The sequence below is a fragment of the Mesoplodon bidens genome (assembly GCF_964165515.1).
Source record: "Mesoplodon bidens genome assembly, chromosome: 18".
Taxonomy (NCBI): domain Eukaryota; kingdom Metazoa; phylum Chordata; class Mammalia; order Artiodactyla; family Ziphiidae; genus Mesoplodon; species Mesoplodon bidens.
In genome coordinates, this window is record NC_138175.1 from 56122246 (window position 1) to 56145674 (window position 23429).

Genomic DNA, 23429 nt, shown 5'->3' on the forward strand with positions numbered 1-23429 from the left:
CCCCTGACCAGAGATGCCTTTTAAAGTAGCTGGGATGGGGCCCAACATGAATAATACTTAAGGTTTCCAGGATGTTCCAATCTGGATCCGTCACTGAGCATCGTGACTCTGGGTCCCCCCATTCCCGAGGGCTGAGATCTGGGCTGAGGCTGAGGGCTCTGCTCTGCGTGGGGATGGATCAGGGCTGGTCTGTGACCTGCAGGGGATCGTCGGGTCCAGCTGAGGTGCCCGCTGCTGCTGGGTACGTGAGGGCCTCACCAGGAGGGGAGCCTGATCTGAAGAAAGTGTGAGGAAACTCCTGTGTTGGTCTCTGTGTGGGAGTTACTGTCCTGAGCCCCTCCTGGGACAGTGGGCAGCAGAGGACTGTCTGTTCCACATGCTGAGGGCTTCCCTGTGTGTGTGGTGGTGACTCAGGAACGGGGTGTGTAGATTCCGAGCATTAAACAGCCTGTTTCCAACTTTGAAGATCGACCTCTAAAGCCTCACATGGTCTGAGGAAGAAGCCCATAAGAAGAGGAGGAAGAGGAAAGAGAAGGAGTAAGAAATGGCTCTTTCTCAGGTGAAGTCATGTTCTCAGTTGATTCTTCAGTGTATCCATCCTGAAATTCCCTTCTTTGGACACGCTAATCCTCTCTGACTCTGAGGTGTTGTTCCTGACGCTTAAGCATTCATCCTTACCTAGTGCCTTCCCTCAGTACATGTTTGTAACTGTTATATCTTCTTGGAGAATTGACCCTTTTATGATTACGTAATGTCCTTTGTCTCTTATGTCAGTTTTTCTGTTTACTTTGTCTGATATTGTGCAGTCACTCTTGCTGTCTGTGGGATAGAATGTCTTTTTCCTTCCTTTTGCTGTTTGCCTTTCCTGTCCTTAGATTTGTCTTTCGCTCTAGCTCTCTCTTTCCTCCTGTTACTTCCTCTAGTGGTCCCTGCTCAGGCACACTGTACAGTGGTGAAAGGCAGGTGCCCTGGCCAGCCCCCTTCACTCCACTGTAACTCCAGAGGGAATGCATCAACCCTTTCCTTCTGATGACATTGGTGACATGTTCTTTCTTAATAACAATTTATTTTTTCCATATTCTTTTTTGTTATGTTTTATAATTCTCCAAGAAACTTTTTACTTTACCACTGTGAGAATTTTATTCTTAATCTGTTAAAATAATGTATAATAGTAATAACTTTTCTAATTAAAAATTTTTTTTCTGATTTTGAATCAATGTTTTATTAGGGGAAAAACAAAGAAACCCTTTTTGGCTTTTGTTAATGCCTATCTGTATAAATTCAAATGGACAGATTTATATTTTTGAATATAGTTATTGAAATTGGAGTTAAAGTATTCTTTTTTTTTTAATCTCTGTACTATTTTCTTTTTTAGTAGCCTACTATAGAATCAGGTTGAGAAACTCAGTACAGTTTGTACATTTTCATTTCTGTAAGAAATATCCTGAAATACACGTGAATAAATATGATAATGAAAAAATAGTCTGAAAATCTGTCAGGAGACCACTCTCGTTTCAGTTAATTTATCGTTGACGTGTGCATATGTGCATGGGTGTGCAAGTCCATGGTTTAGATAAAAGACATCATGATTTTAAATCTATAGATATCTTTTTGCAGTTCATATTGTATCTTTAATATATTCCCTGGCCTTGAATTTTTTCTACCGTATCATGTTCATGGTTTAAATAGTAATAAGTTTACTGACATTTTGTGTGTGTGTGTGCGTGTACACGTGTATAATGAACTTTCAGGCTGTTCCATGTTGTTTACCTTGAACTTCTTTAAAGTTTTGTCAGGTAATCATCTGTCAATGAAGTTTTAATGCTCTATGTGTTACTTATTAACTCTTTGATTTTTTTTTTTTTTTTTTTTTTGTGGTACGCAGGCATCTCACTGTTGTGGCCTCTCCCGCTGTGGAGCACAGGCTCTGGACGTGCAGGCTCAGTGGCCATGGCTCACGGGCCCAGCCGCTCCGCGGCATGTGGGATCTTCCCAGACTGGGGCACAAACCCCTGTCCCCTGCATCTGCAGGGGGACTCTCAACCACTGCGCCACCAGGGAAGCCCTAACTCTGATTTTTAAGCTTCAGTTCCAGAGCCCAACCATGGTGTAGCCCAACCAAGTTCATGTGCTTACTGTATGATTCCTTAGATTCCTGAACTCAGTCGAGTTTTTCAGTGTCTCTGACACAGTTTTCTCCTCCTTAAGATCTTTCTTTAATGAGCTTTGATGTTGCTAACAAGTTAATACATGTAAAACATTTAGAGTAATGCACAGCATATAGGAAGTGTTCATATAATGTTCATCTTTGCTGCTGTTACCATCATCATAATTGGAGGTTTTGAGCTTTCTTTATAAACCCACTGTGGACTCTGTCGTCTCTGAAGACACCACTCATGTTCCTCCACCTCCAGGAGGATGATTATTCCTCAGTGTATAGAACGTAATATCTAACACTTGCACATGGACAACACGGTGTTGAATTTTTATTTGTATATATTTCATGTATTGCCCACAAGAACGAGAAGGATAAATCTATTTGAAGGATATTGTAATCTCTATGACAAAGCATAAGAAATTAAAACTAGACACCCACTTAGCTTCAAATACCTTTCCATGGATCTGTCAGAATACATACTTCAACCTAATTGACCTTCTACCTCTACTCATTTTGTATGGAAATAAGAACTGTCCTCATGTCCTCTTGGTGAAATGTTTTTTTATTTAAGGGACAGTTGACATTGAATGATGTGGTCATCGAATTCTCTCAGGAGGAGTGGGAATGCCTGGACCCTGCTCAGAGGGCCTTGTACAGGGACGTGATGGTGGAGACCTGCAGGAACCTGCTCTCCCTGAGTGAGGATAACTTCCCTCCAAATGTTGGGAGGGTATCTTTGCATTTTCCCTTGTTTGCCTTTTGGAATCCCCTGCCTTGCTTAACTGAGCTCAAAGCCATGTTGACTGAGGCATGAAAAGCTTCTTGATGTAGCATCAGGAGTTTAAACATGCCCTTTCTTCAGATGATCTGGCCACTTCGCAGTACACCAGGAGTTTTTTTTTTTTTTTTTTTTTTTTTTTTTTTTTGTGGTACCCGGGCCTCTCACTGTTGTGGCCTCTCCCGTTGCGGAGCACAGGCTCCGGATGAGCAGGCCCAGCGGCCATGGCTCACGGGCCCAGCCGCTCCGCGGCATGTGGGATCTTCCCGGACTGGGGCACGAACCCGTGTCCCCTGCATTGGCAGGCGGACTCTCAACCACTGCGCCACCAGGGAAGCCCACACCAGGAGTTTTTTAAGTGATTGAGTGTGTCTAACGCCCAAGCGGAAACTTTTAAACTATTTCATTCCCTGTGCTCTACCTCTTTGCTTTTGATTCAGTACCTATTGGAAGAGAGTTAGATGTCTGCATATTTCATCGTTCCCTCTGCATTGAGAAGGAGGCAAGTGGTGGATGAGTGTGTGAAATATGTTTCCAGACCCACCGCAGCATTAGTAGTGTTTGGGAAACTCGACCAAATGGGAGAGTTGTTTGTGAAAACAGAAATCTATTCGTTGTCAAGTCTGAGAGGAAATTTTTCTTCTCCCTTAGTTATCACTCGGTCCCTCAACATGTAAAATGTATTCTTTACCCCTCCAGTGGTGCGGGAGCTCCACCAAAGAAAAAGGCGAAGTCTTTATCATGATATACTGCACTTGGCTATCTGGCCCCTGTGAACTTGTTGCTGCTTGATTTTGGGGAGCGTGAACAGGGTTTTTTTTTGTGTGTGTGTGGTACGCGGGCCTCTCATGGTTGTGGCGTCTCCCGTTGCGGAGCACAGGCTCCGGATGTGCAGGCTCAGCGGCCATGGCTCACGGGCCCAGCCGCTCCACGGCATGTGGGATCTTCCCAGACCGGGGCACGATCCCGCATCCCCTGCATCAGCAGGCGGACTCTCAATCACTGCGCCACCAGGGAAGCCCCGACAGGGTTGTTTTAAAGGGGTCTGTTGCTCCCTCAGCTCTCCTTTTGGACTTGATTCCCTTGGATGCTCAGTTCTCAGTCCATATACATCAGAGCTGATGCCTCCAGACTCCAGCCCCTGAGCCTTTCTGGGTTCCACCCCCATCTTGTGTTCTTTGAAGACCTCATCAGAAGATGGGAAAACACTGGCTGCTCTTTCATTCCATCTGGCACCTCAGAACCTGCAAGGAGCTGTCTCAAGCCCTGTCTGCTTGTTTTGCTACCTCAGCCATTTACTCCTTTGACTAATATCTCCACATTCTGCTACCAGAGTTTGGTAACAGCTGTTCTACTCTAAGTTGCTCTTAGTATGCCTCTTTTTAAAATTTTACTTTATTTTTATTTATGTATTTTTTTTTTGGTTGGCTGCATTGGGTCTTCATTGTGGCGCGCAGGCTTCTCTAGTTGTGGCAGGCGGGCTCCAGAGCTCGCGGGCTCAGTTGAGGCAGCGCTTAGGCTTAATTTGCCTCTTGGCCTGTGGGATCTTAGTTCCCTGACCAGGGAGCGAACCTGCGTCCCTTGCAATGGAAGGTGAATTCTTAACCACTGGACCACCAGGGAAGTCCCAGCATGCCTCTTTTTTAAAAAAATACATTCTGGGGCTTCCCTGGTGGTGCAGTGGTTGAGAGTCTGCCTGCCGATGCAGGGGACATGGGTTTGTGCCCTGGTCCGGGAAGATCCCACATGCTGTGGAGCGGCTAGGCCCGTGAGCCGTGGCCGCTGAGCCTGCGCATCCAGAGCCTGTGCCCCGCGATGGGAGAGGCCACAACAGTGAGAGGCCCGCGTACCACCAAAAAAAAAAAAAAAAAAAAATACATTTTGCACATAAATGGGATCATTCAGTATTATTCTTTCTCTGAATAATTTTACTGAGTATATACCCTCATTGTCCATCTGTGCTGTTAAAAATAGCAGGATTTTTTTCTTCTTTATGTGTAAATGAAATTGCATTCTGTGTATCTCCCAGATTTGTTCCCCATCCATCTGTTGGACAGTTAGGTTGTTTCAATGCCTGGGCAATTGTGATTACTGCTGTTATGAATGTAGGAGTGCAGGTATCTTTTTTTTTAAATAAATTTATTTATTTTATTTATTTATTTTTGGCTGCATTGGGTCTTTGTTGCTGCGCACGGGCTTTCTCTAGTTGCGGTGAGCGGGGGTTACTCTTCCTTGTGGTGTGTGGGCTTCTCATTGCGGTGGCTTCTCTTGTTGCGGAGCACGGTCTCTAGGTGCGCGGGCTTCAGTAGTTGTGGCTCGCAGGCTGTAGAGCACAGGCTCAGTAGTTGTGGCACATGGGCTTAGGTGCTCCGCAGCATATGGGATCTTCCCAGACCAGGGCTTGAACCCGTGTCCCGTGCATTGGCAGGCGGATTCTTAACCACTGTGGCACCAGGGAATCCCAAAGTGTAGATATCTTTTAAGACAGTGATTTCATTTTGTTTGATTTATTCCCAATAATGTAATTGCTGCATTATATTATAGTTTTGTTCTTTTTACAGTATTCTGGGGAGCTTTTATACTTTTCAGTTTCTTTGTATCTGTATGTTTTTGTATGCAAGAAACTCTCTTTTTGATGGCCTTGTTGTAGTTTTTCCTTTAGGTTTCGGCTAAGAACATTCTTTCACATCTCCTGGGATATTATGTATGTACTTTGTGATTATATGCATAGAAATGGGGCCTATGGAATATTCAATTTGATACCTTATGTAGCAAATAATGTAATAAATGTAAACCTGCTATATTGCTTCAGTGTCCCATTCTCTCTCTTTTTAAATCCCTTTTGTTTTGGCCCCATACCCAGAGTATAGTTTCCACAGTTAAAAATGGAATCGTATTGGGAACTCCTGGTGGTCCAGTGGTTAGGACTTGGCTCTTTTCACTGCTGTGGGCTCAGGTTTGATCCCTTTTTGGGGAATAAGAATCCAGCAAGCTGCATGGCATGGCCAAAAAAAAAAGGAATAGTGTTGTGTTACTTGCTGGACCAATTCTTCTTTTCTTTTCTCTTTTTTTTCCCCTTAATTAATTTTTAAATTAATTTTTAAAATTTAGTTTAATTTTTTTCTTTTTGTATATTTATTTAGTTTTGGCTGTGTTGGGTCTTCATTGCAGCGTGCGGGCTTTCTCTCATTGCAGTGGCTTCTCTTATTGAGGAGCATGGGCTCTAGGCATGTGGGCTTCAGTAGTTGTGTCATGTGGGCTCAGTAGCTGGGGCTCACGGGCTCTAGAGTGCAGTCTCAGTAGTTGTGGTACACGGGCTTAGTTGCTTCACGGCATGTGGTATCTTCCTGGACCAGGGCTCGAACCCGTGTCCCCTCCATTGGCAGGTGGATTCTTAACCACTGCACCACCAGGGAAGTCCTCTTCTTTTAACCTCATTATTTTTAGTTTCCTCATACAGTTTTATTCACACATATATGCAATCACAAGCTATGATACCCCATGTTTATTATTCCCCCTCCTCCACTCAGTCCTGTTATCAGTCATGGTCTTTCTTTACATGGTCTCTCTCTGTCTCTCTTTTTGTATTATTTATTTATTTATTTTTTTGGCCACACCCCGTAGCATGTGGGATCTTAGTTCCCTGACCTGAGATGGAACCTGCACCCCCTGCTTTGGAAGCACAGAGTCTTAACCACTGGACCGTCAGGGAAGTCCGTTTACATTGTCTCTTGATGTGGATAGAATCACTGTCGTTGGTCACGTATTTAAGTTGTTCTCTTGATCTCCCCAGTTTCCGCAGTACTTTATCATCCATCCCTCCACCTTCCTCATTACTCACACTGTAAAAATGATTCCCTTTCATCCACTGAAAAACTTTTTCAGTAGATGACCTAAATCAATATGTGCAGCTGTGATGACTCAGAAACCATTTCCAGCAGGGATGCTTGAATAACAGTATTAGTTACATAGCTCACTTCTTGCATCTCCCTTAAGATTTCCTTTTTAAACTTCTGGTATTTGTATGTTTACTGTTAGTTGGTATGTGCTTTGTGGTCACCGTGGAAAATACCCTTTTTGAGAGCTAATGTAAGTTTTCCATTTGAAAGTTTTTGTCACAGTGGTTGAAATGATGCTACGCTGAACTTAATTTGAATTACGTGTAATCACTCTTTCTGTAGTGAAGAATCCTATTCTTACTGTTCTTCAAAAATTTACATCATGGTTGAAAAGTTTCGTAACTGTTTGATAAAAGTGTTACTTTTGTTTAATATCATATATTCAACATGAAACATTTATTCATGCAGTGTAATGAATAGGAAATGTATGGTTCTTTATATCTTGTAGATATTTCTCATATACACGTGATAAGGAAATTACAACTAAAATCAAACATTGATAGAGGAGGAGTATTCCAAACAGTGATATTGGGAAGACATGAAATCCAGGAAATTAAACCTTTTTACCTCTCGGAAATACAGGAGAATATGTTTGACTTTGGATTTCAGTGGAGACATGATGAAAGAAATTACAGAAATATCCTTACATCCCATAACCAAAATGTCACTGATAGAAGAAGTCAACATGGTGGAAGGGATGTGGGAAACAACGATATTGGAAATAGACTTGTGTTAAGCCTTCAGGATGAACTGCATATGTTTAAAAGTAAACAGAAAATTGATGATTTTAATAAAGCTAATAAGAGTATCAACAGTACTTCCTCATTTTCACCAGTTGAAGGAATTTCTCCTCCTGTCCAAACCAACATTTCTAATATATATTTTATGCATGCTTCAATACTGACACAAGACCAGAGCCCACACAGGGAAATACCTTACAGATGTAATGAGTATGGCAAAACGTTTGATCAGGGCTCAAATCTCGGGAGTCATCAGAGAATCCATATAGGAAAGAAATTACGTAAATGTGACGTATGTGACAAGGTCTTTAGCCGAGATTCATATCTTATAATTCATCAAAGAATTCATACTGGAGAGAAACCTTACAAATGTAATGAGTGTGGCAAGGTCTTTAGGACAAAAGGAAGGCTTTCGGTTCATCAGAGAATTCATACTGGAGAGAAACCTTACAAATGTAGTGAGTGTGGTAAAACCTTTAATCAGAGCTCAATCCTCACTCGACATCGGATAATCCATACAGGAGAGAAATTGCATAAATGTGATGTGTGTGGCAAGGTCTTCAGTCAAAATTCAGACCTTGTAATTCATCAAAGAGTTCATACTGGAGAGAAACCTTATGAATGTAATGAGTGTGGTAAAACCTTTAATCAGAGCTCAATCCTCACTCGACATCAGATAATCCATACAGGAGAGAAATTGCATAAATGTGATGTGTGTGGCAAGGTCTTCAGTCAAAATTCAGACCTTGTAATTCATCAAAGAGTTCATACTGGAGAGAAACCTTACAAGTGTAATGAGTGTGGCAAGGTCTTTAGGACAAAAGGAAGGCTTTCGGTTCATCAGAGACTTCATACTGGAGAGAAACCTTACAAATGTAGTGACTGTGGTAAAACCTTTAATCAGAGCTCAGCCCTCAGTCAACATCGGATAATCCATACAGGAGAGAAATCACATAAATGTGATGTGTACGCCAAGGTCTTTAGTCAAAGTCCAGACCTTGTAACTCATCAGAGGATTCATACTGTGGAGAACCCTTAAAAATGTAGTGTCTGTGGGAAAATCTTTCTTCCTTCTTCAGGCGTCAGTAGGCATGACATAATCCATAGAGTAGCAAAACTATATAAATATGATGTATGTGACAGAGTCTTTCATCGAAATGCAGTCCTTGGACTTCATCAGGAAATTCATACTAGAGAGAAACCTTACAAATGTAATGAGTGTGTCACAGTCTTTAGTCAAAACACAAACCTTGCAAGTCATCCAACAATTCATAATAGTGAGTAATCTTACAAACGTAATGAGTGTGGCTAAAACCTCTCATCAGGGCTCATACCTCAGTGGGCATCAGATAATCCACACAGGAGAGAAATTACATAATTGTGATATATGTGGCAAGGTCTTTGGTTAAAATTCATACCTTGCAATTCATCAGAGAATTCATACTGAAGAGAAACCTTACAAACGTAATGTGTGTGGCAAAACTTTTCATCATGGCTTAACTCTCTGGCATCATCAGATAATCCATACAGGATCCAAACCATATAAATGTGATGTGTGTGGCAGAGTCTTTAATCGAAACGCAGTCCTGGCACTTCTTCAGAGAATTCTTACTGGAGAGAAACCTTACAGATGTCATGAGTGTGGCAAGGTCTTTTGTGAGAAGACAACCCTTACAAGGCATCAAGAAATTCATATTGCAGAGAAACCTTACAAATGTAATGCGTGTGCCAAGGTCTTTAGTCAAAAACCCCAACTTCGAATTCATTGGAAAATACGTAATGGAGCAAATTACATTGTGATTGTGGCAAAGTGTTTAGTCAAAATGCAAACCTTGTACGTCATCAGAGAATTCATAATGGTGAGAAGGCTTACAAATGCAATGAGTGTGGCAAGGTCTTTCGTCAGAGTTCAGCCCTTCCAAGTCTTCAGATAATTCATAATAGTGAGCAGTCTTACACATGTAATGAGCATGTCAAATTCTTCAGTGTGCTTTCAAGCCTGACTTAATGCCATCAGGCAATCCATATTGGTGAGAGACTTTAATAATGTAGTGATGTGACAAGGCTTTTAGCAGGTGTCCCCATCTTATGCTTTATTAGAAATTTCATTCCTGATTGAAACCAATAATTGTAATTAACGTGGCCTGGCCTTTTGACAAGGAATATATTCACCAAAGAATTCATTCCGGAGATTACCTCATGAGTGTATGAATGCAAAAAACCTTCACTTGGGGCTCACATCCTACTAATCATCAGACAGTCCATACTGAACAGAGCATTACAGCATTAGTCTATCTTGGGAATGCTTTTTTTTTTTTTTTTTTGGCAGTATGCGGGCCTCTCACTGTTGTGGCCTCTCCCGTTGTGGAGCACAGGCTCCGGACGCGCAGGCTCAGCGGCCATGGCTCACGGGCCTAGCCGCTCCACGGCATGTGGGATCTTCCCGGACCGGGACACGAACCTGTGTCCCCTGCATCGGCAGGCGGACTCTCAACCACTGCACCACCAGGGAAGCCCGGGAATGCTATTTTTTTAAACACTCCTTAATACCGGCTCCCCATTCTTGAGTATGCAGTATATGAATGTATTTTTTCTTGTTCTTTTATGTGTCTAAATAAACGTTATGGTATGCACCTTGATTTAGATGAAAAGAAACTAGGAAAATAGTAAGCATAAGCAAAATAGAAAAATTTAAAAATCATGCAGTATCATATTTGTCCTTTATTGTGCTCAGTGAAATAATTTTTAGGGCTCTATGTTCATGAGTTTTCTCTTCAAAATGAACCACATACAATGGGGACATTTTTGTTTGGTGGATAAACTAGAAATTTCATGTATTCACCCTTAAGACATATTTTTGTTGTTGCTGGTTTGCACTTGTGACCATTCATTGGAATAGGGTGGAACCCCACACAGAATTTGGTTTGGTTATTGAGACTGATATTTATATTGAAGTGTTATGAGCATGTTTGTTATATAATTCAGCTTTCTATGGGAAGGGTGGAGACTTCCAAGGTGTTCAAAAAATGGTTTAAGAGAACAGGGAATGGTCAATGGCTTCGTGTGTTAAGGAGATCACTTGATGAGATTTGAACTTTCAGTTTGTATCAAAGGAGGGAGTCCTCAGGTTTTTTTTTTTTTAATTAGTTTGCCCACATAGGTAGAATAGGAAGAGGTTGTCCTGCTGCCTAAAGCTGTCAGTAGTCCAACATCATAAAATGGATTCAGACTGTTTAACAAAACAGCGAATGTTTACCCTTGAAACTCTTGATTTCTTGATTAGGAAACAGTACAGTTTTCTTCATGCTAATAATTTATTACATTTCTTTACCTGCGGCACACGTATGTTCCATTGTGCAATATGGTTTTTGAAAATGCTTGTAAAACACTGTTTAAATTGCCCAAGGTGTTTTTACCCTAGGTTAATAAAACTTAATGTTTGGACAAGGAATTATATTCAGTCTCCTGGAATAAACCATAATGGAAAAGAATATAAAAAAGAGTGTGTATATGTGTATAACTGAGTCACTTTTCTGTACAGCAGAAACTAACAGAACGTTGTAAATCAACCATACTTCAGTAAAAAAATTAATGTTTGGAAATGCTTACCAGATAATATATGTAAGCAATTTTTTAGAAGAGCAGTTATCCATAGGGTATCAAAATTTTATTCTGCAGTGTTTTTACTAAATGTCTTGTTTAATTTTATAATTTTACCTTTAAACCAGTGATTACCTTTGAGCTAATATTTGTTCAGGTGAACATTTTCCCCCATTGTGAACATGTTATTGATTACTACCAGTTTTTGAAAATCCTTCGTTCATTGAATTGCCTTGGTACCTTAGTCAGAAATCTGTGGGAAGTACAGTGGCCCTTGAACAGTGCAGTGAGTTAGAGGTGTTGAGTCCCGAGTAGTCAAAAATCCACGTATCACGTAATATTGGCCCTCCATATCCGTGGTTCTGCATCCTTGGATTCAACTGAGTTGTGACCTTGTAGTACTGTGATAGTGTGTTTTGGGAAACATGCACGTATAAGTGAATCCACACAGCTTAAACCCGTGTTGTTCAAGGGTACACTGTACTCCTGTAGGGCTGTTTCTGGTTTCCTCATTCTGTTCTGTTGGTCTTTGTGTCTGTCACTCGACAAATCCCACACAGTCTTGATTACTGTCACTGTATTATAAATCTTGTTATCATGTGGAGTGATTCCAATCACTTCAGATATATTTTTTGCCCACATAGTATTTTTCAGATATATCTGCTCTTCTATTTCTTTTGCCTTTCCATATTTATTTTAGAAAAATCTTGTTTGTATCTTCAAACATTTTGTTGGGAAACCCGTTAAACCTGTATGTCAATTTAAGGTGACTTGTCATCATTTCTATGTTGTGTCTTACCTTCAATGAATATGGTATGTTTCTCTAGCAATTCACTGACTGTGGTGTGTTTCTCTAAAATGACCTAAATTAAATGTCATCTTTGATTTCTTTCAGACCACTGTAGTTTTTCATATAAAAGTCCATGTTTTGTTAGATTTACACATTTTTGTTCTAGTTTTACTTTTCTGAGCATTTAAAGAAGATACTACATTTTTAATTTCAGTATTCATTTGTAAATTGCTACTATATAAAATTTCAATAAATTTTTGCATGGTGTACTTGTATCCTGACGCCTTGCATCGTATACTTTTTTTAGAAATTTCTGTAGATTCTTTTGATTTTCCATATACATCATTTCTTTACATTTTCTATTTCTGCTGTAACAACTTACCACAAACTAAATGCCTTAAATCAACATAGATTTATTCTCTTGTTGTTCTGGAGGGTAGAAGTACAAAATGAATCCAAAACATTGTGAGTCTGACTCCATTTTTGAGGTCTGACTACAGACACCTTATGACTCGGTACAAGCTCTTCCTCTTCTGCCCATGTTATCAGGGCAGGCTGATAATAAAGCCTGAGCGCTCCATCCCTTGGCAGGACTTGTAGGGTCACACCACAAGCAAGTATCATCACCACAGCCCAGTCTTGTATCCACCGTAACGCAAGAACATCACCATTCTCTGCTCTGCTTTCTCTAGCCATTTTGGGAACAACTTGGTCCACCCTGGTCTCCCCAGAAAGCCCTCCAAACTAAACTTAGTGTGGGGTTCCATCTTTTTCCAGCAGAAAAAGCAAAAGTACAGGGACTTCCCTGGTGGTGCAGTGGTTAAGAATCCGCCCACCAATGCAGGGGACATGGGTTCGAGCCCTGGTCCGGGAAGATCCCAGTTCTGCAGAGCAACTAATCCCATGCGCCCGAACTACTGAGCCTGTGCTCTAAAGCCTGCAAGCCACAATTACTAAGCCTGTGCACCACAAATACTGAAGCCTTCGTGCCTAGAGCCCATGCTCCACAACAAGAGAAGCCACTGCAATGAGAAGCCCACGCGCAGCAACGAAGACCCAGTGCAGTCAAAAATAAATAAATAAATGTATTTTTAAAAAATACCCTTTAAAAAACCTCAAAAAAAACCCAACAAATATTTTGGAGAGTGCATACATGAAATTTCTAGTTTATAAATCCCATTATGTATGTTCATTCTTGGAGGAAACTCATGAACCTTGATCTTTTCCAGTTATTTCTCTGAGCACTGCAAGCACAAAAGATAGATTGTGTCTTTTTTTTTTTTTTTTTTCTTTTTTTGCGTTACGCGGGCCTCTCACTGTTGTGGCCTCTCCCGTTGCGGAGCACAGGCTCCGGATGCGCAGGCTCAGCGGCCATGGCTCACGGGACCAGCCGCTCCGCGGCATGTGGGATCTTCCCCGACCAGGGCACGAACCCGTGTCCCCTGCATCGGCAGGCGGACTCCCAACCACTGCGCCACCAGGGAAGCCCAGATTGTGTCTTTTTAATCCTTATTTATGAAATGTTCTTTTATTTCCTCATAGTTTTCATATGCTTACTATATTTCTATTTTCATTTTATGTAGATATGCAAACCATGGGTCTAAATTCAGCACTAAAAAAGGCATGTAGAAATATAATCTTGTGTATATTCAGGTAAGGAGAGGCAGTTTGTAGGGGGCTTGAATCTGAAGTTCCACTGACTTGGTATTTTCATAGTAGCCCCAGAAATAATCAGGGATACACTTTGGAGTTCATAAGTCAAATACAGATTATGAATATATATTTCCAAAGTTGAACGTCATTTTATATGTAATGTGGAAATAAATTGTTTAGATGCCCCTTAATCTAGAGAGCCTAACGACGTATTATGTATTATGAAGTGCCCCAAAGAGGTGGGATACTCTGGCTTGTGACTCATTCAGGATTATAAAGGAAAGATTACATTACATTACATTAATTTTTGAATCCCTCACAAGCATGCTTTACTCTAGTTCCTTTCATTAAACTATCTTCTGTAACACCGTGACTTCAGTGTCTAGAAGTAATACTAATTTTCATTCATAAATGATATACAACAGCTATTCCCTTTTAAGAGGACAGAAGACCATTGTTCCCCTCCATTTTTTCTACCACCATGATACTCATGAAAACTTCATTCTCTCAGTGTCCAGTTGTACTGTTTCACGATCATCTGGTAGAGTAACCCTTTCCTATAATCATCAGCAATAGCCCTCAGTCATAGCAAATCTAGAGAAGGGGCAGTGACCACAGAAAGCACTATATTTTATTATTATTATTATTTTCTGGTACGTGGGCCTCTCACTGTTGTGGCCTCTTCCGTTGCGGAGCACAGGTGCCGGATGCGCAGGCTCAGCGGCCATAGCTCACGGGCCCAGCCTCTCGCGGCATGTGGGATCTTCCCTGACTGGGGCACGAACCCGTGTCCCCTGCATCGGCAGGCGGACTCTCAACCAGTGCGCCACCAGGGAAGCCCAGCGTTCATACTTTTGATGCAGGAAGGAAGACCCCTTCCAGGATCCAAGAGTGGTCCCTTGTCTAACACTCGGAAACTAATTGTCCGAGGAGACACACGTACTGACAAAGCAGAAGACTTTATTGGGAAGGGGTGCCTGGGTGAAGAGCAGCAGGGTGAGGGAACCCAGGCTCTGCCACGTGGCTCGCAGTCTCAGGTTGATGGTCATGGGGTTAGGTTCCGGGTTGGCTCTGGCCAGTCATCTTACTTGGTCCATTTTTGGTCTGACTCAGGGTCCTTCCTGGGGTGCCTTTTCTGTGTCACATCTTAGTTCCTGTTTTAGCCTTTTGCCTTTAAGTCACCCTGGCTCAGGCCCTCTGTCCTCCTTCAGTTCTAGGCTCTGAGAGGTCCCCACCATCCCCTCCAGCCAGTCTCTGTCACATTCATCAGAGTTTATTGCCTCCATATCAACCCCCCTCATCAGAAATGCCTTCCTCCATTGATCATTTGGAGTCTTTCCCCTTTTCTGTTCGTTGAAGGGCGCACCGTGTTTCTCTTCCTCCCAGGATGGGAGGAAAAGATGTAGGCAGTCCTAAAAAGCCCTACAGAACTGGCGTCCTCATGCAGGGTCCTGAGTTGTCCCCATGTTTAGTGTGCTCTGTCACTGCTTTCCTGTAGCCCCCAGGTGTTCCAGGCTGTGCACATCCAGGGACCAGTCACCACCTTGGACAGGAGCTTTGCCTTCCGGCAGGTCATCTGCACAGAGTCAGCGATAGTGATTTCACTGTGCTAAGGGTGCAGGTGTTGGGCACCTAAGGGGGCATGTAGGAGGCCCCCCTCAATGAGCTAGGGTATCTTTTAATTACTTGTGAGTGGAGAGAACAGGAGATAAAAACCCTGGGAACCGTCCGTCTTGGAGATTTCCTCACTATACTCAAATGCCTTTGTCACTGGGCTTCATAACAACCCCAGTTGCTGGTCAGTTCTCCCAGGAGGGCCAACTTCTTAACCTTCATACTGAATGGCCAGTGTCCTTTAGGTGGCAGCTTGTGTGTATTCCTGTCGTGATGGCTTTACTGAGAGGTCCTTGTGTCTTTCAGCCTTGTTTGCCCATGAGTGCTTTGGGAACAGGTAGATAATTGGGGAAATCGGAGGGAGGCCTGTAGGGCTCTGCAGCAGAGACATGGCCGCAAGTCGGGGCATCAAGATGTGTGCACCTGTCCCTTTGTGGGCTCAAAGGGTGGGTGGAGCTGTTGGCGAAGGGTGTCTCACTTCTGCCTGGAGCACCTGGAATTAGGTTTATGGGTAGTTGTGGGGTGTGTTGCATGGTTTGAGGTGCCATAGTGCCTTAGCTCAGGTTCCCTGGCACATAGCTGCTGACACTGAGGTTTACATGCATTAGTTTATTTGGATATTTCATGGTCATACCTCGGGAAGAAAGAAGGCAGTGGATTTAGGCAGAGAAAAACATTTTTTCTCCAATGTTAGATGTGTTCCCTGAGCTGAGCCTGCAGGAATCCTTCAGTGCAGGAGGATGGGTGCCTTGTCCTCAGGCGATGGAGCTAGAGGGTGCCCTACAGCATCCACTCCACAAGTGACTTGTGTCAGTCTTTTGGGAGATCAAGGATCATGGTACAGGGGCACTGCTTTGGGAAAGAACTCTGGTGTTCTTATTAATTGCTGCAAGTAATAAATCCTTCCTTGTCCAGGGGCGGGCATCAGGAGGGAATCACTGCTATTTTTAGAGTAATATAGGGAAAAGTTCAGAGATCATTTTGTGGGTTACCTTTTGTATTTTTTAGTATTTTGTGTTGCAAATAAAGTTTCAGATGCACTGATACAAAAGATAAGAAAGAGAATGAGAATTTGGAGTGTTTCCTTGGGAAATGGTGGGGTCTCTCTGTGGCATGTGCATCACTGGATACATCTCCTTTATGTAGTTTTTGGAAATGACAGTGTCTGGTCTGTGGTCACTATGAATGAAAATATGGTGTTTCCAGGGCTTCCCTGGTGGCGCAGTGGTTGAGAGTCCGCCTGCCGAAGCAGGGGACACGGGTTCATGCCCTGGTCCGGGAAGATCCCCCATGCCGCAGAGCGGCTGGGCCTGTGAGCCATGGCCGCTGAGCCTGCGCGTCCGGAGCCTGTGCTCCGCAACGGGAGAGGCCACAACAGTGAGAGGCCCTCGTACCGCAAAAAAGGAAAAAAAAAAATGGTGTTTTGCATGTAGTGTTTCCTTGGGTGTCTTCATATGTATTTTTCCCTCAGGCATGATTTATCAGAGTTTGGAATGTTTTCTGGTATTTTATAGCAGAATTAGTGGATCATTATGGGTTGCATGGAGGCTGTGTTGGACCCCATGAGAGTGTGTAAGTTCATTTGAATCCTGAAATGAAATTATGAGTATAAACTTCACATGGCAGTATGTTTTCATTAGATAGATTCTGGTAGGTATGTGTCCGTGGACACAATTTGAGAGAGGCCAGTAACTTCTTGGATGTAGGGAAAATGTATTCCAAAAATCAGAGGGCCAGCAACACTACAGTGATCTGCAGCCCAGAGGCTCATCCTTGAGAAGCTGTAGTTGCTACTTTCTTACTGCCAGGTCAGTGCTGGTTCTCCTACTGTCCTCTCCCTACCTGTGTCAAACCTTCGAGTGTACACACACATACACACACACACACACACACGACAGAGAACAAGGAACAATATAATTGTATAGAATTACTGTTAATTATTCTTCTTACATTTGATAGAATTGTCTAATATCCCTCTTGTGACTTTTTAAATATAGCATTTGTTAACCTAGAGCTTCTTGATACTGATTGTTGAGCCACAACTCAGTAAAAGACTGCAAGGGAACGTGAAATGGAGGTGTTTATTACTCACAGGTCCTGGAGGAGGTACAAGATACAGCTGGAGGGAACACGTCAGAATTCAAGGAAGGGTGCAGGCAGAGAGCATGGGGCATGCCCTGAGGCACGTACCTTCATTAGGGTCCATGGGTGTTTTGGCTTCTTGGGTTCAGGCTGCATTTGTCAGTGCAAACCAAAAAAACAGGAATTGGTAGGCTTCCTTGTTGGAAGCGTGTCTCATCCAAAGAAGAACCAGGGGAAAGCCTTGGGTGACAGGGGAAAATGGTTATCACAAGGGCAGCTGGGGGAGTCAGTCATAACAGGAACTTAAACTTGCTGTGACTCTGTGGGCTGTTCCATAGGATGTGTTGTCAGGGGAAAGGCTCGAGTCAGATCGAGATCCCTGTTGGCCAGTTGCCTACACCAAATAAATGCTGAGGTCACTGCATTATGGAGTACGTTACCTAGCCTCTCATGGCCACCATCTGTGATTTTAGATTTGTTTTCTGGGTGGTGGCGATTTTCAAATTAAAAATGTAGTCTGTAATTCAAAGTATTTACTCAAATGATCTGTTTCTCAAGGGTGAATTGTGGCAGGTTATTCGTTTACCTGAAAATATTGTAATTAGGTTATTTCCCTATGTAAATATCATCATGTAGGCATGTGATAAAACATACGTTGTAGGTGTTATCAGTTATTTCCATAAAGATATCGAGGGTTGAAATGAAGTTTTTGCATAGCTGATAACCTAGTTTTAATTTCTTTAGGGTTTGTATTAAAGAGAATGTATCTCCCTACAAAATGCCCTTAAAACATTGTAAAAATGATTAGTCTTTAGATGAAACTAATCTTATTTTCCTCTGAAGACTGTATACTTTACAGGCTTTCTCATCCACACGTAGCAGAACTTTCAGAAATAGAAACAAAGACCTAGGGACTTCCTTGGTGGCGGAGTGGTTAATACTCTGTGCTTCCAATGCAGGCGGCCTGGGTTTGATCCCTGCTCAGGGAACTAGATCCCACATATATGCTTCAACTAAGAGTTTGCATGCCACAACTAAGGAGCCTGCAAGCCGCAACTAAGGAGTTGCTGCAGCTAAAGACCTGGCACAACCAAATCAATCAATCAGTCAATCAATATTAGGGCTTCCCTGGTGGCACAGTGGTTAAGAATCCGCCTGCCGGTGGGTTCCCGCACGTCCGCCCGGCTCCCCCCTTATGTCAGCCTCGCGGTTCTATTTAAGGCCCCTCCCGGTCCCTATTCGGAGTACCCGAGCAGCTACCGCCAATTCCGGGTCCAGCCCGCCCGACATGCACTCCTGATTCCTTTCGGTTCTAAGTCCAATATGGCAACTCCCAAGGATCAGCTGATTCAGAATCTTCTCAAGGAAGAACATGTCCCCCAGAATAAGGTTACAGTGGTTGGTGTTGGTGCTGTTGGCATGGCCTGTGCCATCAGTATCTTAATGAAGGACTTGGCAGATGAAATTGCTCTTGTTGATGTCATAGAAGACAAACTGAAGGGAGAGATGATGGATCTCCAACATGGCAGCCTTTTCCTTAGAACACCAGAAATCGTCTCTGGCAAAGACTATAATGTGACAGCAAACTCCAGGCTGGTTATTATCACAGCTGGGGCACGTCAGCAAGAGGGAGAAGGCCGTCTTAATTTGGTCCAGTGTAATGTGAACATCTTTAACTTCATCATTCCTAATATTGTAAAATACAGCCCAAACTGCAAGTTGCTTGTTGTTTCCAATCCACTGGATACCTTGACCTCTGCGGCTTGGAAGATATGCAGCTTTCCCAAAAACCGTGTTATTGGAAGCGGTTGCAATTTGGATTCAGCCCGGTTCCGTTACCTCATGGGGGAAAGGCTGGGGGTTCACCCATTAAGCTATCATGGGTGGATCCCTGGGGAGCATGGAGACTCTAGTGTGCCTGTATGGAGTGGAGTGAATGTTGCTGGTGTCTCCTGAAGAATCTGCACCCCGAATTAGGCACTGATGCAGATAAAGAACAGTGGAAGGCAGTTCACAAACAGGTGGCTGACAGTGCTTTTGAGGTGATCAGACTGAAAGGCTACTCACACATCCTGGCCCATTGGACTATCTGTGGCAGATTTGGCAGAAAGTGTAATGAAGACTCTTAGGCGGGTACGTCCGGTTTCCACCACGATTAAGGGTTTCTGTGGAATAAGAGAGGATGTCTTCCTTAGTGTCCTTGCATCTGGGGACAGAACGGAATCGCAGGTGTTGTGAAAGTGACTCTGACTCCTGAGGAACAGGCCTGTTTGAAGAAGAGTGCAGATACACTTTGGGGGATCCAGAAAGAGCTGCAGTTCTAAAGTCTAATATCATACCACTTCACTGTCTAGGCTACAACAGGATTTTAGTGGAAGGTTTTGCATATTGTCCTTTATATCTGATCTGTGACTAAAGCAGTCATGTTAAGACAGCCTAGGAAAAACATCAATTTCCTAACATTAGCAATAGGAATGGTTCATAAAACCCTGCAGCTGTATCCTGATGCTGCATGGCACTTATCTTGTGTGTTCCTAAATTGGTTCGTGTAAAATAGTTCTACTTCCTCAAGAGGTACCACTGGCAATGTTGCAGATGCTGCAGTTGCCCTTCAAACCAGATGTGTATTTAACTCCATGTTATATAACTTCTGGTTCCTTTAGCCAAGATGCCTAATCCAACTTTTTTTCTCCAATTAATCACATTCTGGGATTGATTATAAATCCAGTATTGTATGTCTTGTGCATAACTGTTCTAAAGAATCTTATTTTATGTACTATATGTATCAGAATAGTATACGTTGCCATGTAATGTAAAAAAGAAAAATCGACATAAATAATGCAGCCAACTATCTAAGTGTTATACCAACTAAAACAATAAATAAACCTTGAACAGTGGGGAAAAAAAAAAAAAGAATCCGCCTGCCAATGCAGGAGATACGGGTTTGATCCCTGGTCTAGGAAGATCCCACATGCCACGGAGCAGCTAAGCCCATGTGCCACAACTACTAAGCCTGCGCTCTAGAGCCTGCAAGACACAACTACTGAGCCTGTGCTCTAGAGCCCGTGAGCCACAACTACTGAGCCTGTGTGCCTAGAGCCTATGCTCCACAACAAGAGAAGCCACTGCAATGAGAAGCCTGCACATCGCAAAGAAGAGTAGCCCCTGCTTGCGTCAGCTAGAGAAAGCCCGTGTGCAGCCATGAAGATGCAGTGCGGCCAAAAATAAAGTAAGGTTTAAAAATAAATAAATATTAAAAGAAACAGCTAAAATATGTTACAATTTCAAAATAAAAAACTTTTGAATTACAATTATTTTTAGTTATGTTTGACTTAAGTGTACTATGATATAAAGAAGTTTTTCTCAAAGATATTTGAAGGAAATTATTAAGTGTAGAATAGAAGTATTTTAAAGAATAATGCCTTCTCATCAAACGAATACAACGTTTCTCTTTTTTCTTTCTCTTTTTATTGTATCTATATGAAATGCTGGATGCTAACTAAACTTACTGTCCTAATCTTTTCACAAGATATATTAAGTCAGAGAATTCTGTGGTACACCTTTACTGAATAGTGATGTATCTCAAGTATTTCTCTGTTATTCTCCGGGGGAAAGCAGGTTTTAAAAGGCAAAAAGAAGCAAAACAATTAAAAAAATTTGCTTAAAAAAGAATACTACAATTTATTGCTCTTTTTATAGCAACGGTTAGTGCCCTGAATTATCACATGCCTTAGTTCACCAGTCTCACACCTCAGGTCTAGTCCCTGATTGTCTGGAAATGAGCCGAGCAGTTGAGTTTGGCTTCCTGAGTGAGCAAGGAATAGAAACAGAATGTTCTGTAGAGTTTTCAGTGTGAAAAAGCCCATTCTACCCAGAGTTTTGTTAATTCTGTCATTCTAGTTTGTAATAGAAAGACAAGTCCAGCTCTTGTTTTCTGAATTGCTTTTATTAGTTCTAACTGCAGGAAATGTTCCAGGCTCCAGTCACCGCCCCACAGCTACCACTTGGAGACCCAAGTTTCCAGAGCTCTGAATTGCTTCAGCCTCACTAACGGGATTTTAGAGCAACCTGTTGTGGGGTGGAGTGGGGGAGCTTTTTATTTAAACCGTTCTTGAGAGGAAACGTCTTAGTTTTTGATGAAAGTGACTGCCCTGCTCGCTGCTCCCAGCCCCGCCCTCCGGCCATCCCAGCGTCTGGGCTTTCTCCTCGCCCCGCCTCTCGCACACAGCGCTCCGCCCAGGTCCCGCCCCGGAAGCCCCGCCTCTCCCCCGAATTAGTAGTTACCTGCGGAACCGCAAACGGGGGCCGAGTTTTGAAGGTCACGGTACGAGGTAAGATGCAGAGGGAAGTTGCCCATCGCTAGTGAAGATCTATGCTTCGCTGTTCCTCGTACTGCAACGTACTGGCTTCGGAGTTACTATGAACCGTAAATCCCAGCATCCGGCCTCCTACCTAATAGATCCAGACGTCGCCGTTAGAGGGCGGGTATGTTTTCCTTTGGGTTTGAAATCGCTTTGAGGCTGGTCCTTGCCCTTCGCTTTACGGCCTTCAGTCCACGTAGACACAGTCTTAGCGCCGTTTTCCTGCTTCAAACTTACAGTGACCCGCCCCACCCCCAGGCCCACCCCGTAACGTCCTCTTCCGCGAGGTGGTTTCGCGCCCCCAGCCTCGCCCTCTCGGCCCCTGGAGGGCAGCGCTGGCCGTCCCGCTCCCAAAGAGGCCGCGTCCTCTCCCCGGTCCTGGGGTTCTGCAGAGCCCGCCCCTCTCAGACCCCCTCCCTCCCTCCCAGCGCCTCTGCCCTCGCGTCTCCACAGGCCGGTCCTTCTGCTCCCCCGGCCTCCCGTTCGTAGTCAGCCCTTCCCCTCACCCCGCGAAGGGGGAGGTGACCTGGGCCAGACGTGTGACACCCAGTGTTGTTTCTTCCCGAATTCCACCCGCTGGAAAATATCTCTTTTCCGGTAGGCGGGTATGTTATTCAGTCGCCATTTCTGGAAACACGTGGGCGATGGGAAGTAAGGAGTGGAGACGGAGCGACTGACAGAGAAGTAGGAATAACTGAGACGTTGAAGGAACGGGAGAGAACCCATGGCACAGCAGCGTGGGAAGAGGGGCCCTGGATCACCAGTAGAAGGGAGGACCGTACAGTGGCGAGGCACTTCACGCAGAGAGTGGCCGGAGAGAACGGAGTTTGAACCTTGGCCTTCAGAGCCAAGTGGCTCTGGGAGAGCAAGAGAGGAACAACTAAGAACTAGAAGAGCAGAGGAAGAGAGAGCCGATGGGAAGTACAGCCACCTGGTGGTGCCACAGAGTGGGGCGGAAGGGACTGTGGCCGGGATGGAAACGCCGTAACCAGGGGATGAGAGAGGGGGCTGAGATCGGGAAGAAAGATGCAGAAAGATACGGATATTTAGGACGGTCAGAAAGGTTGGGCGGAGAGAGCAACAGGAGGGGGAACAGGTCGCAGAGTGGGGCAGGGCAGGCGTGAGGGAGGAGACAGAGAGGAGGGCAGGCACAGCAGGAGAGCGGAGGGGAAGAGAAAGTTGGACACAAAGAAATAGGGAGACAGATACACCTAATGAAATGTGAAGATGTAGTAGTGCAGCTACAAGGGAGAAACAGGGTCCAGACGGGTGGTGAGTTCTTTGGATGTGGACAGTTAAGTCGTGATATAAATAATCACGATATATATTAAGTCGCGATTTCTGGCTTTAAAATCTAATAAATGTAAATTTTGTTTGTTTGACTTACATAGACAAGGATCAGAATCGAAAAACTGGCTATAAGGTTTGTGCATTTTGTGATTATTTGAATCATAAGATGACTTCCATATTCAGTTCCTAGTCAGCCACGGGGCAGTGACTTGACTCAGACACTCGTCCTTCACCCCCTTACAGTTCTTGTCAGGGGGTCGAGGACTGGGTAAGAAAAAACTGTCAGCACGTGGTACCTCTTTAAAGGAAGAGGCCCTTCGGGTGACCTTTTCGGAATTCATTTCCACCTGATTCTGTTCAGTCAATTCAGACCTTCTCTGAAATGTGTCCCCTCTGGGCCTCAGGGAGCCCACTCGTAGCATAGAGATGAGAGACTAGACCAGAAATTCTCAGTCTGAGCAACA

At 43.6% G+C, this 23429-nt stretch overlaps 1 protein-coding gene and 1 pseudogene across 2 annotated transcripts in view; both read left to right on the forward strand.

Moving 5' to 3' along the window:
• Nucleotides 1–23429, forward strand: part of LOC308605912 (uncharacterized protein) — a 94048-nt gene that overhangs the window by 20925 nt on the left and 49694 nt on the right. The window lies entirely within an intron of this gene.
• LOC308605937 (L-lactate dehydrogenase A chain-like) lies at nt 18594–19706 on the forward strand (annotated as a pseudogene). The gene has a single exon. The product of its transcript is annotated as an L-lactate dehydrogenase A chain-like (transcript).